Genomic DNA, 12,244 nt, shown 5'->3' with positions numbered 1-12,244 from the left:
AATAGAGGCATGATGTTTCCATGCCGGAGGTCCTTTATTCAAGTGTCATCAGCTAAGGCAGCGCAAACTGCCTGGTTTTTCCTTCTGGAGTTCTTGAACAACGCTGGGAAAGCTAGCTTCAGTGTAGCCCCTCCCATCCATAGGCATGTCCAAGATTTTGTTGTTTTCCCATCACCAAGAGTTACTTTGGTTGCGGCACTGAACAGAGCTATGTCGCCCTCATCACACAACAGCTCCATGCCGACCTACGGTCGATCAGGGTGCTTCCATGCCTGCCAAAGCCAAAAAAGACGCAGCGCTCTACTGAATTTATTCAGTTCCAGAATGCCCAGTCCCACTAGGTCGATTGGTGAGAAAACTTTTTCCCACCTGACCTTGCATTTGCCACTAGCCAACTCTGCATCTTGCGCCCAGAGAAATCTTCTTCGGACCTTGTCGATTTCCTTGATCAGTTTCTTTGGCACCTGAAGTGCCATTAGCGCAAAGGTGGAGAGGGAGCTTAGCACCACTTGCACCAGCACCCGCCTTCCTGAAATGGTCAGGAGCTTGCTCTTCCATCCTGCAAGACGAGCCCGGACACGGTCGAGGATGAATGGCAGGTGCACCATCCTAATCCTGGCGATGGTGATCGGCAGGCCCAAGTAAGTCATTGGGAAGCCTGCCAGCTGACCCCCAAATTCCTGAAGAACTGGCTGCAGATCAATATTCTTGCATCTTATTGGGGACACTGTTGATTTCTATAAGTTGACTTTCAGGCCATAAGCCATGCCAAAACTGTGTATGATCTCCATCAGGTACTCGATTTCTTGCTTCTCCGGGTTGGCAAAGATCACTGCATCGTCCGCATAGAGACTGACTCGCAGTTTGATATCTCTCCCTGGCAATGGTTGAATCATTTGCATGTTTGAAGCCCTCTGCAGTAGCTGGTGTAATGGATCGATGGCGATGATAAATAGAAGAGGGGAAAGGGGGTCCCCTTGCCTCAAACCTTGACAGTGCACTATTTTCCGGCCGGGCGCTCCGTTTAACATGATCGAGGAACTAGAGGTCCTCATCAAAGCGGCGATCCAATCTCGCCACCGCGCGCTAAAGCCCAACTTTGGAGAAGCTCCAGTAGATACGTCCAGGAAACAGTGTCAAAGGCTCTTGTGATATCCAACTTGAAGAGGACAGCCGGAATCCTTTTTCTATGCAGTGATCGGACCCCGTTCTGTACATATAAAAAGCTCGCATGGATGCTCTTGGACTTCATGAAAGCATTCTGGCTGGAGAGATGATTGTGTCAATGATCTTTGATAGCCAAATGGACAAGACTTTGGTAACGAGCTTAGCAAAGGAGTGAATCAGGCTTATGTGTCTGTAATCCGTTATGGTGACGGCTCGATCTTTTTTGGGCAGAAGGGCCACCATGGTCGTGTTTAAATTCCGTAGATCCCCTCCCACCATCCTATGGAACTGCTGAAAAACTTGCATAATATCCTTCTTGATGGTCACCCAGCAGGCTCTATAAAATCCTCCAATGTACCTGTCTGGTCCGGGCGCCTTATCCAGTGGTGACTGCTTGATTGCTTCCCATACTTCATCCTCTGTGAATGGATTATCAAGTACGGCATCTAGAATTGTTGGCAGTTGCAACTGTTCCCAATTCAGGGTGGTGCAACGATGGTGTTGAGAACCAAGCACTGAACTGAAGTGATTGCTGATGATCTTCTCCTTATCAACGTGACTAGTGGTTGTTTGCCCTTGATGCATCAAAGAAAAAATGAAAATTTTCCTTCTTCGGGAGCAGATCTTTGCGTGAAATAATTTGGTGCTAGCGTCTCCTGCTCAAAGCCAGGAAATCGTTGAGGCATGCTTCTTCCTTCCCTTCTCAATTGCTATCAGCCCGACCAGGTTAATTTCAGAAGTTTCATCAAATTGAGCTCTGAGTGTGTCAATCTCCTACACTCCTGGGCCACTGTCGGTGTTCTGGATATGGGGGTACCCAGACTTGCCTGCCTGCGGCCCACTGCGTGGCTCCATCAATGGCCTGGTACGGCCCAGCTTCAGCATCAACAACTCAAGACCCTCGCGAGGAGGAAGACACCAAGACCTCCAAGGGGATCGGCCTCCCTAGGTTGACTCCCGAGGAGCGGAGATTTCTATTCAAGGTGCACCTCACGAGGCTCGGCTGACGTGAGCCATGACGACCAAGGCCAGGCAGGCGCCAGCGGGTGCAGAGTACCAGTTTCCTCCTTGGTGCAAAGGATGCAAGCAGCAGGCGCGTAATCCCGAGGAATCAACCAAAGGTTTCCATTCTGGTGCAACAAGACCAAGACCACCAGGATGGCAGAACAGAGGTCATCGCCGAGCCCACCGCAGCATCATGACCAGAGGCTTTTGCAAGCAAAGACCACTTTAGTCAGGATAGGGCGCACTTGTTGTCTCCCTTCAAATCTGGCCGTAGTGGGATCCCTTCCCGCCAACATTTGGGAAGTGGACCAAGGCCACTATAAATAGGACCTAGCCACCACCATAGAAGAGGGGGGCGACGGACAGGAGGAACTAGCCAGAGGATCGAATCCATTCCACCCTCACCATCTTACCAGCTCACTCAAGCTCAAGAACACCTCACCTCCTGAGGCTGTTCAACCCCTGTACTAGTTCATCCTCACCCCTCGAGGCAATCCACCACAAAGCTAGAGTAGGGTATTACACCGCAAGGTGACACAAACCAGGATAAAATGTCGTGTCTCTCTTTTCCTTCGAGTTGGTCGCGCTAGGCTGTCATGATCGCGAGTTGGCAGGCTGGGTAGGTTGAGATCTCCGCACGCACCCCAGAGTTCAAACCTCTCAAGGGTTTGCGGAACCCAAAATGCGACTTTTGGCATGCCAGGTAGGGGTGCGTCAGATCTTCTCTTCCATTGATCAATCCACCACTACTCTGATGCTTCCATGGCTAACGCACATCAGGCTCGCACTAAGCACCGGGCTGCGGTTGCTGCCCGTGTTGCTCAGACGGCACTAGCGGGCGATGGCTGTCCTCATCATCCTCCAACACCAGTGGCTAACGCTGCCACGGGCCCTGCTGGCCAGGAGCAGCAAGCTTCATTGATGCACCCCTTTGTGCGCCACGACGGGCACACCGCCACTCCGTCGCTGACTCCGGCCGCCTCGTCCTCTCACGCACGCCGCAGCCCGGCGACCGCACAGGCCATGCTGCTCATGGCGCGGGAGCTCCTATGCTACCGCCCAGTCGATGACTTCTACGAGGAGTGGCTCGAATGCATCGCCGAGCCTGTTAGCGCTGCCGGAGACTCTACTGCACTGGCCCACTCACTGCCTAGCAGCTGCCTGCCGCGGGCGATGTGGCTCACAGGGCACCTCTACCACCTCCAGTGCAGGGCGCCATCGTTGAGCCGAGGCGGGCAGCGCCACGACGCGACCCACAGCGTCAGGCGCCTGCACTTGAAGAAGCAAGTTGTCAAGTGGTCTAGCGGCCCCAAGAAGATGCACGTGCTCTCCCAGCACCTCCACGTCAAGACCGTGCACCGCTAGTGGTGGTGGCGCGCGAGCACCAAGACCAGGCTCCACCAGCCAAATGGGCTCCCGTGACCACAGCAGGGTGCCGAGCGTTCACCCTAGAGCTACGCAACATCGTCTAGCCAGGAAAATTGAAGCATGGCCTGCCCCCACACTATGGCAGCACTGCCGACCCCGCCGAGTTCGTGCAGCTCGACGAGCTGAGCATCGAGATGACCAGCAGCGATGAGAAGATCATGGCGAACTAGTTCCCCATGGCCCTCAAGGACGGCGCACGCTCCTTGCTCCTGAACCTCCCAGTGGGATCGGTCTCCTCCTGGGATGAGATGCGCGACTGCATCATCGCCAACTTCCAAGTCACACGCGACCGCGTGCCAGCCGCGGGTGACCTACGAAGCATCAAGCAGCAGCCAGGAGAGACCCTGCAGAAGTACATCCAGCGCTTTAACAACAAGGAGGAACTCGCCATACATGAAGACCTCTACACAGCCCTGGAGATGTTCAACATGGTGAACAAGTGCGCGAGGTCTGAGGAGGGACATATCTTCCTCCTCGAGCTGCCCGACACAGACCCAGAAGACAAGCAGGCCAAGGCCAAGGACGTGAAGCGCAAGGGACCGGCTGTACTCGCGGCCGAACCAGAGATGAAGCGCGACTGCGATCACCTTGAGTCATCCAAGGGCAGCCGTTCGTACTGTGTCTTCCATAACATGCACAGCCACAACACCAACGACTGCCAGGAGCTCAGGGCCCTCTGAGACGGCCGCCACGGTCGCCGCCCCGAGCACAACGATCGAGGCTACAGCTGGGACGGACGCGACCATCGCCAGGAGTGGTGTGACCAGCCTCGGGAGGACCACTGGCAGGGCCAGCCTCGCGAGGACACATGGAGGGACCAGCCTTACAAGGATCGGCCTCAGGGCAACGCTAGTCTTCCTCCGCTGCCTCCACCGCCAAGAAGGAACAAAGACCACCACCAGGACAGGGGGGCTGGGGGCTTCCAAGAGCCTCGTGCCATTGCCTGCATCTTGGGCGGCTCCCAGGCCCCAGCTTTTCATCGGGCCTTCAAGCAGTTTGCGCATGAGGTGAACGCAGTCCTCCCCAAGCTCGAGGCGGCGCGCCCGCTTAGGTGTTCCAAGTACGCCATCACCTTCACCTCCTCCGACCATCTCAAGTGCACGGCCATAGCTGGCGCGCTCCCGATGCTCTTCTAACCCATCATCAGCAACGTACTCGTTACCAAGACACTCATCAATGGCGGGGCAGGGCTCAATGTTCTTTCTGTCCAAATGTTCAACAAGCTCCAAGTGCCATACTACCAGCTCCAGCCTACCAAGCCCTTCTCAGGAGTGACGGATGACTCCATGCATCCAATCGGGTAAGTCTGCCTCCCTGTCACCTTCGGCAAGCATGACAACTACCACACCAAGCTCATCGACTTCGACATCACCGACATCCGCCTACCGTAGAACACCATCCTTGGGTACCCAGCCCTAGCCAAGTTCATGGAGGCGACGCACCATGGCAACAATGTCATCAAGATGCCAAGGAGCAGCGACATCAGCATGGTCGCCTGCGAGGAAAAGGATGCGGTGTGCTCTCTCGAGCACGCATGCCAGGCTGCACCGATCGAGAACCCTGAAGACGAGGGCGGTGACCTCCCTCCGGAGGTCGCCCCCAGGAGAAAGAAGCAGCTGCTGGGCCAGGGATCTCAGCGGGAGGCATCTCCTGACGGTGCCGCGTTGACCCTTGCGTCCATGGATGGGGTGCCTCACCTATCGCATAGGAAGGCGCGTCTGGTGCTCCTCTCAGGTTGGACTTGGGGGCTCTCCTCTGGAGGGCCTGTGACCTAGCCAACGTCACGAGGGAGGCGCTCGGGCACCATGTGGAGGCGTGCTTCAGCACACGCTTCCGAGGAGAGAGCACAAGCCGTGAGACACTAGGCGCTCAGGAGTTCATCAGCAAGGCCATCAAGGAGAGATTCAGGAGGCAAGGGCTCTGCAGGGCGATCGCAGCCCACCACTAGGTGCGGCTCCTTGCCCTGGTGAGGGTGAGGAGTTCCGCGTCTACATCGACATCCCATGGCTCAACAGGGCCGCATCTCAAGAGCTCTTTTGTCCATCCCGTGTTAGCCGATGCGAGGGTCCCCCTCACAGCTATGTTCACATGCCCTTCAGCCTGCTGAGCGCGGCTGTCGCATCTCAGCGCCGCATGTGGGGACGTCCTAGCGGCTCGGGAGGCTAGGCATCAGGTGATCCTGGCGGAGATGAAGATGGATCCTCATGAGCCCACCAGGTCCCTAGAGCCTCCAGAGGTTTAGGGCCAGGGTGTCTCATCAGGACCGGCTTCAGCAACGCGCGCCTCCTAATACCCCGACATTTCTTCAGCAATGGTGCTAGGTGACATATTTTAATTCATTCAGTTTGTGGGCGCCCCTCGGGCTGAACTATCCCCAAGTCACGTGGGTCCGTCCCTGCGGTATGTATCCTTCTTGCATTTATCAGAACTAGTTTACCTTCCTCTAAGAGTTGCCTTAAAATTATTAATTGCCTGTCCGGCGCTTCTTCTCCAAGAACGTCTCATGCCCTTGCGAGCCCACCCATGACCGCCTCATGATTAAGGACTGGCATGGCGTCTTTGCTCGGGTCCGTCCCTGCAGCCTCGCTAAACCCAAGAGGCTGAGCTCTGGCTCGCGGGCCAGCTCCCGTGTATGTCACCTCCCATGGCCCTTGGTGCCTTGTTCTCACATGAACTAATCGCGGGCGGATGAGTGAGGGCCCATGACCTAGTGCCTCATCACCATGGGAGCCGCGCGCCGGTCGTTTTTCTTCAGGATCTTTGCATGATAAGACTGGGCACGGTGTATGTGATTGAGTCCGTCCCTGCAGTGTCGATAAACCCAACGGCTGAGCTTTGTCTAGCGGGCCGGCCCCACTCACGTCACCTCCTGGGGTCATTGGTGTCTGGCCTTCTCATGTAATAACCTAAGGAGACTCACTCGGTGCAGGTTGCCTAACCATCTTGCAGGACTGGCACAAGTGTTCCCAATCAAATTCAGGCACAACCTGCCCTGAGGTAGGGCCTCATGAGTCTCGCGCTAGCTCACGAGTGCCCATACACACCTCCTCTAGCCCTGTCGTGCAAGCCACGTGTCAGGGCGGGGTCATACACGCCCCGGAGGATCTCCTCAGAGGGACCCCCTCCCACGCACTAGTGGAAGCACCATGCTCCGTGCTTGAAGTCGACACTGTCGGATTTCGGGTTCCGGCAGACCCTTGAGGTTCGAACGCGCGCGCGGAGATCCAACCCTCTGCCGTCTCGCACCTCGCCGAGTCGCTGGGACCTAAACTACTAAATAGAACAGCACAAGAGACACAAGATTTATACTGGTTCAGGCCACCATTGTGGTGTAATACCCTACTCTAGTGTGTGGTGTGGTGGATTGCCTCTTGGGCTGTTGGGGAACAATACAAGGAAGAACAGCATCGCGAGGGTCTGTTCTTGGCTGGTGCGATGAACTGATGAGAGGGGTTCAGTCGCTCTAACTACTGGTTTCTTGGTGAGGATTCAGGTTCTTGCTAGGTTAGGTCAAGATTTTCTCTACCCTGGGGGTGGCTAGCCCTATTTATAGGCGAAGGCCCTAGGCCTCTTCCCAAAAATTGAGCGGGAAGGGCGCCAACAATTGGCCATTTTAAAGGGGAACAACGGGTACACTTATCCTGACTAAAGTTGGTCCTTGCCTGCCAAAGGCTCTGGTGATGATGCCAGCTTGGGCTCCACGATGCCTTTGTCTTGGTCTTGGTCTTGGTCTTGGTCTTGTTGCACCGGAATGGATGCCTTTGCTTGATACTCTCGCCTGCGCTTGCTCCCTTTGCACCAAAGAGGAAGGGAGGACACTGCGCGGGCTGGCGCCCGACTGGCGCCCTTGGTCGTCATGGCTTGCGTCATGGGCACCTCGCGAGGTACCCTGCCTTGAACTCTCGACCTCCTCATGAGCCAGCCTGACGAGGCCGTGCCTAAGGAAGCTCCTTGTCGTCCGCCCCGCGAGGCTTGGCCCCTTGCGAGGGTCTTGAGCTTGCGTTGATGAAGATGGGCTGTGATGGGCCTCCTTTGAGCCACGCCACAGGCCGCAAGCAGGCAAGTCTGGGGACCCCCGTTCCCAGAACGCCGACAGTAGCCCCCGAGCCCACGGCACGCCCGAACTTGGCCGAGCTGAGAGGCGAAAGGGCAAGTGCGAAGCGTCGCAGGCCCTAACAGCCTGCGGCCTTGGGCGCCGCGTGGCGGTTGATTGGACGTGGGCGGCTCTGCTTCCCCATGACGCCTCGGTAACCGCCCGGATTTGACTAGTCCCTGCATGCAGAGACGGTCATGATTACCAGTGATCGTGGAGGTCGACGGTTAGCCTTCGCTGGCTATAAGTACGGAACGGCATGCGCCCTTCCAGTCTATCCTTCTGCTTCTCCTCCTCCTTGCTTCATCTGGCTGCCATGGCTCCGATCCGCCGGTTCTCCGCGGAAGAGAAGGGAAAGGCTCCCCAAGAGGATCCTGACCTGCTCCCCCCAAAGAAGCGACTTGCTCGATGGTGTCAGGGCGAGAGCGCTCGCCAGGAGGCGTCCAGGCCCTGGTGTGAGCGGCCGCCTCCAGGCTTCCCTCTTCCCTTGTATGCGCACATTGGTGGCTCTGATGGAGCCGACGCCGAACGCCACGAGAGGCGCTGCCGACGACGCCGGCGGATCACGAAGGTGTGCATCTTCCCCCCTGGAGTCCATGCCGATGGCTCCTGCCGGGAGTTCGTGCTTCACGCCGCCATGCCTCCTAAATCTTGGATTCGTCTTCCTTCTTTCTTCGCCTCCGTCGTCCGGCAGGGGGAACCCTTGGGACTCTGGCTGCGACACCCTCGCGACCGGGGCAGAGGTCACAGTAGTTGCCTCGGGCGAGGTCTTCATGACTCGAGGCTGGGGCGAGGTCGCCCGGGTCTGCAGGACGAGGGGCGCCCTCATGATCCACCTGGAGTATGATGGTGCTTCGATGGTGTCCTTCAAGGTCTTCGACGCGGAGGGTCGTCGGCTGGAGTGCTGTCCCGAGAGAGGTGGTCGGGATCCTCTTGCGGCGAGACAGAGGTCGGCCGATCGCCCCCTTGGCCGCTCCTCAGGCGACGAAGGCGCCGGAGGATCCAGCGACTCCGCCGAGCTCTTCGCAACGCCGGAGATGAGCGATGACAGCTACGAGCCCCCGAGCCTGCGCCGTTCCCGGAGCAGGGCGGGCTCGTCAGGTCGTTGCTGCCCCTGATCTGGATGGGGTTGGCGCCGGACTGGGCGGCCCACTGTTGATGATGGCATCCGCCGCGATGCCCCCTGTAGTTAGGACTCCTTAGGATGCGCGCCTTTTGTTCCTGTGAGGGGCCAAGAATATACCCCATGAGGGCTTGTAAGATGTTTGTAGCTCCGTCTGTCAATATAATCCTTTTTATGAAGCAGTGCGAGATGCTCATTCCGTTCTAGCTTAGTTTCCTCCTTTCAGTCCTTACGAGGGCCTGATGCTCTGTGCCGACAGGTCCCAGTCCTAAGGCGGCTTCAGCCGTCGCTGGTATGCCAGGTCGCGATGCCATGGACAAGACCAGAGGGTGAGGGCCGGAGAAACGGTAGGAGCCCTGAGTTGCGATGCTCAGGCACCCCCCTTTAACGCGCAAGCTGGGTTAGATGTAGCAACTGTACGTCCTCGGGTCCCGGCTCTCGGGCTGGTCTCAGCCGTCACTGGCAAGCCAGGTCGTGATGCCATGGACAAGACCAGAGGGTGAGGGCCGGAGAGCCGGTAGGAGCCCTGAGTCGCGATGCTCAGGCACCCCCCTTTAACGTGCAAGTTGGGTTAGATGGCGAAACTCTACGTCCTCGGGTCCCGGCTCTCGGGCTGGTCTCAGCCGTCGCTGGCAAGCCAGGTCGCGATGCCATGGACAAGACCAGAGGGTGAGGGCCACAGAGCCGGTAGGAGCCCTGAGTCGCGATGCTCAGGCACCCCCCCTTTAACGTGCAACATTCCGTCACCCAGAAAAAGGCACTAAATAACAAGCATGGTGGAACGAAAGCATAGTCCTAAGAAAAACGCAAGAAGGGTACATGCCGCTGGGACAGGCCCGAGCAGCTTGGGGATGATGCTGCCCGAGGGGCGCCCCCAATAGGATAAGCTAAGGACATGAAATAAAAGGGATACATGCCGCAGGGACGGACCCACGCGGCCTGGGAATAATGCGGCCCTGAAGGCGCTCCCAGCCGGAAACGAAACTTAAAGATGTCACCTGATGATGTTGGGGACGAAGGGGTGTTGGTGTAGCAGACTCGGTGGGCTGCGGGAGCCGATCCTCTCGAGCTCCCAGGCCCGGGGGCCTCAGGAGGATCCGGAGGCGCTGGCGGCTCCTCGTGGGCCATCTCCATCTCCGCCAGGGCTGCGGCGTGCCTGGCCTCTTGAGCCTCCAGGATGGCCCTCATGAGATGCTGGTGCGCAGCAACCGCGTTTGGCAGGCCGTAAGGCATGCGCACGTAGCTGTGGGGCGGACCCTCGCAACATCCCATTCGCGAGGGCCAGAGGCGCTCTTGAGACGCGGCTCGGTTGAGCCCTGGTATGTCGACGCAGACGCGCAGCCCACCATCCTCGCCTGGATGGCGGGCCACAGCGGGTAGGCGGCGGCTGCCTCTCATGACCCTTGACTCCTGTAACTCTTGAATGGCCTTGCTGACGAACTCCTGAGGGTTTGGCCCTCCTTGCTTTGCTCCTTCTTGAGGGAAACGTGCTTCGAAGCACGCCGCCACGTGGTGCCCAAGCGCCTCCCTCGTGACCTTGGCGAGGTCGGCGGCCCTCCAGGGGAGAGCCCCCGAGCCCGGCCTGAGGAGGGCGCCGGGCGTGCTTCCCTATGCAATGGAAGGAGGCTCCTCCTGGCCAGGCGCGGGCCCTGAGGGGCCTGCCTCCTGAGGAGCCGGGCCGGTCGATGTCTTCTTCTTCTTGGGTGCAGCCTCGGAAGGCCTCCTGCTGCTGTGGTCTGGGTCTTCTAGTGATGCGGCCTGAAAGGCTCGCTCCAGGGAGCAGACTGCGTCTCTCTCTTCGCAGGGCACCGTGATGACCCCGCCGCTTCCTGGCATCTTGAGGACGTTGTAGCCGTGGTGGGTTACAGCCATGAACTTGGCCAGCGCCGGGTACCCGAGGATGGCGTTGTACAGTAGGCGAATGTGGGCGACGTCGAAGTTGATGAGCTCGGTGCGGTAATTGTCGCGAGCCCCGAAGGTGACAGGAAGGCGGACCTGCCCGATCGAGACCGTGGAGCCGTTGGTGACTCCGGAGAAGGGCTTGGTTGGCTGAAGCTGACTCTAAGACACTTGAAGATTGTTGAATGTTTCCACGGACAGGATGTTGAGCCCTGCCCCGACGTCGATGAGGGTCTTGGTGACTAGCACGTTGCTGATGATTGGGGAACAAAGCATGGGGAGAACTTCGGCTGTGGCCGCGCACTTGAGCTGATCCGCTGAGCTGAACGTGATGGCGCACGCCGACCACCTGAGAGGGCGCGTGGCCTCGAGCTTGGGGAGGACTGCGTTCACTTCGTGGGCGAACTGCTTGAAGATGCACTGAGAGGCTGGGGCTTGAGCTCCGCCCAGGATGCAGGCGATCGCACGTGGTTCCTGGAAGCCCCCAGCCCCCTCGTCCTGATGACGTTCCTCATTTCTCCTTGGCTGCGGCGGCAGCGGAGGGAGGCCTACGTTCCCCTGCAGGTGATCCTCGCGAGGCTGGTCCCTCCAGCCTCCCTCGCGAGGCGGGTCTTGCCAGCGGTCCTCGCGAGGTTGATCGCGCCACCCTTGGCGTGGGCCGCGGTCTTCCCAACGTCCTACATTTCTTCGTCCTCCTCGGCCGTAGCCCCGGTCGCTGCGCTCAGGGCGTCTGCCGACCCTTCCTTCGCGCACGGCCCGGAGCTCTTGGCATTCATTGGTGTTGTGGGTGTGGAGGTCGTGGTACATGCAGTACCGACTGCCCTTGGAGGACTCGGGCAGATCTCTGCCTCGCTTGGTGTCTGGCTCGGCCGCGAGCACGGCAGCCCCCTTGCACTTCACGTCGTTGGCCTTGGGCTTCTTCTCTTCGGGGTCCGCGGCAGGCAGCTCGAGGAGGGAGAGGCGCCCCTCCTCAGCCCTGGCGCACTTGGTCGCCAAGTTGAACAGCTCCAAGGAGGTGCACCGATCTTCATGCATCACCAGCTCCTCCTTCATCTTGATGTCGCGCATGCCGTCGGAGAAGGCAGAGATGATGGCATCCTCTGTTACCCTAGGGATCTTGAGGCGTGCGTTGTTGAAACGCTGGATGTACTTCTGCAGGGTTTCCCCTTGCTGCTGCTTGATTCGGCGCATGTCGCTCACGGCGGGTGTCCGGTCGCGAGTACCCTGGAAGTTGGCGATTAAGCGGGTGCGCATCTCGTCCCAGGAAGAGATCGTGCCTGGGGCCAGATTCAGGAGCCAGGGGTGCGGGCTCCGTCCTTGAGCTCCATGGTAAACTAGTTCACCATGACCTTTTCGTCCCCGTTGGCAGCCTCGATGCCCAACTCGTAGAGTTGGAGGAACTCCGCAGGGTCAGCTGTGCCGTCGTAGCGAGGAGGCAGGTCTGGCTTGAACTTGGTGGGCCACGCGACGCTACGCAACTCGGAGGTGAAGGCGCGGCAGCCCGCCGTGGCTGCGGGGGGCCTTGGACG

Source organism: Triticum aestivum, chromosome 2B, assembly GCF_018294505.1.
Source record: "Triticum aestivum cultivar Chinese Spring chromosome 2B, IWGSC CS RefSeq v2.1, whole genome shotgun sequence".
Lineage (NCBI taxonomy): Eukaryota > Viridiplantae > Streptophyta > Magnoliopsida > Poales > Poaceae > Triticum > Triticum aestivum.
Note: the sequence above shows the minus strand (reverse complement) of the source record.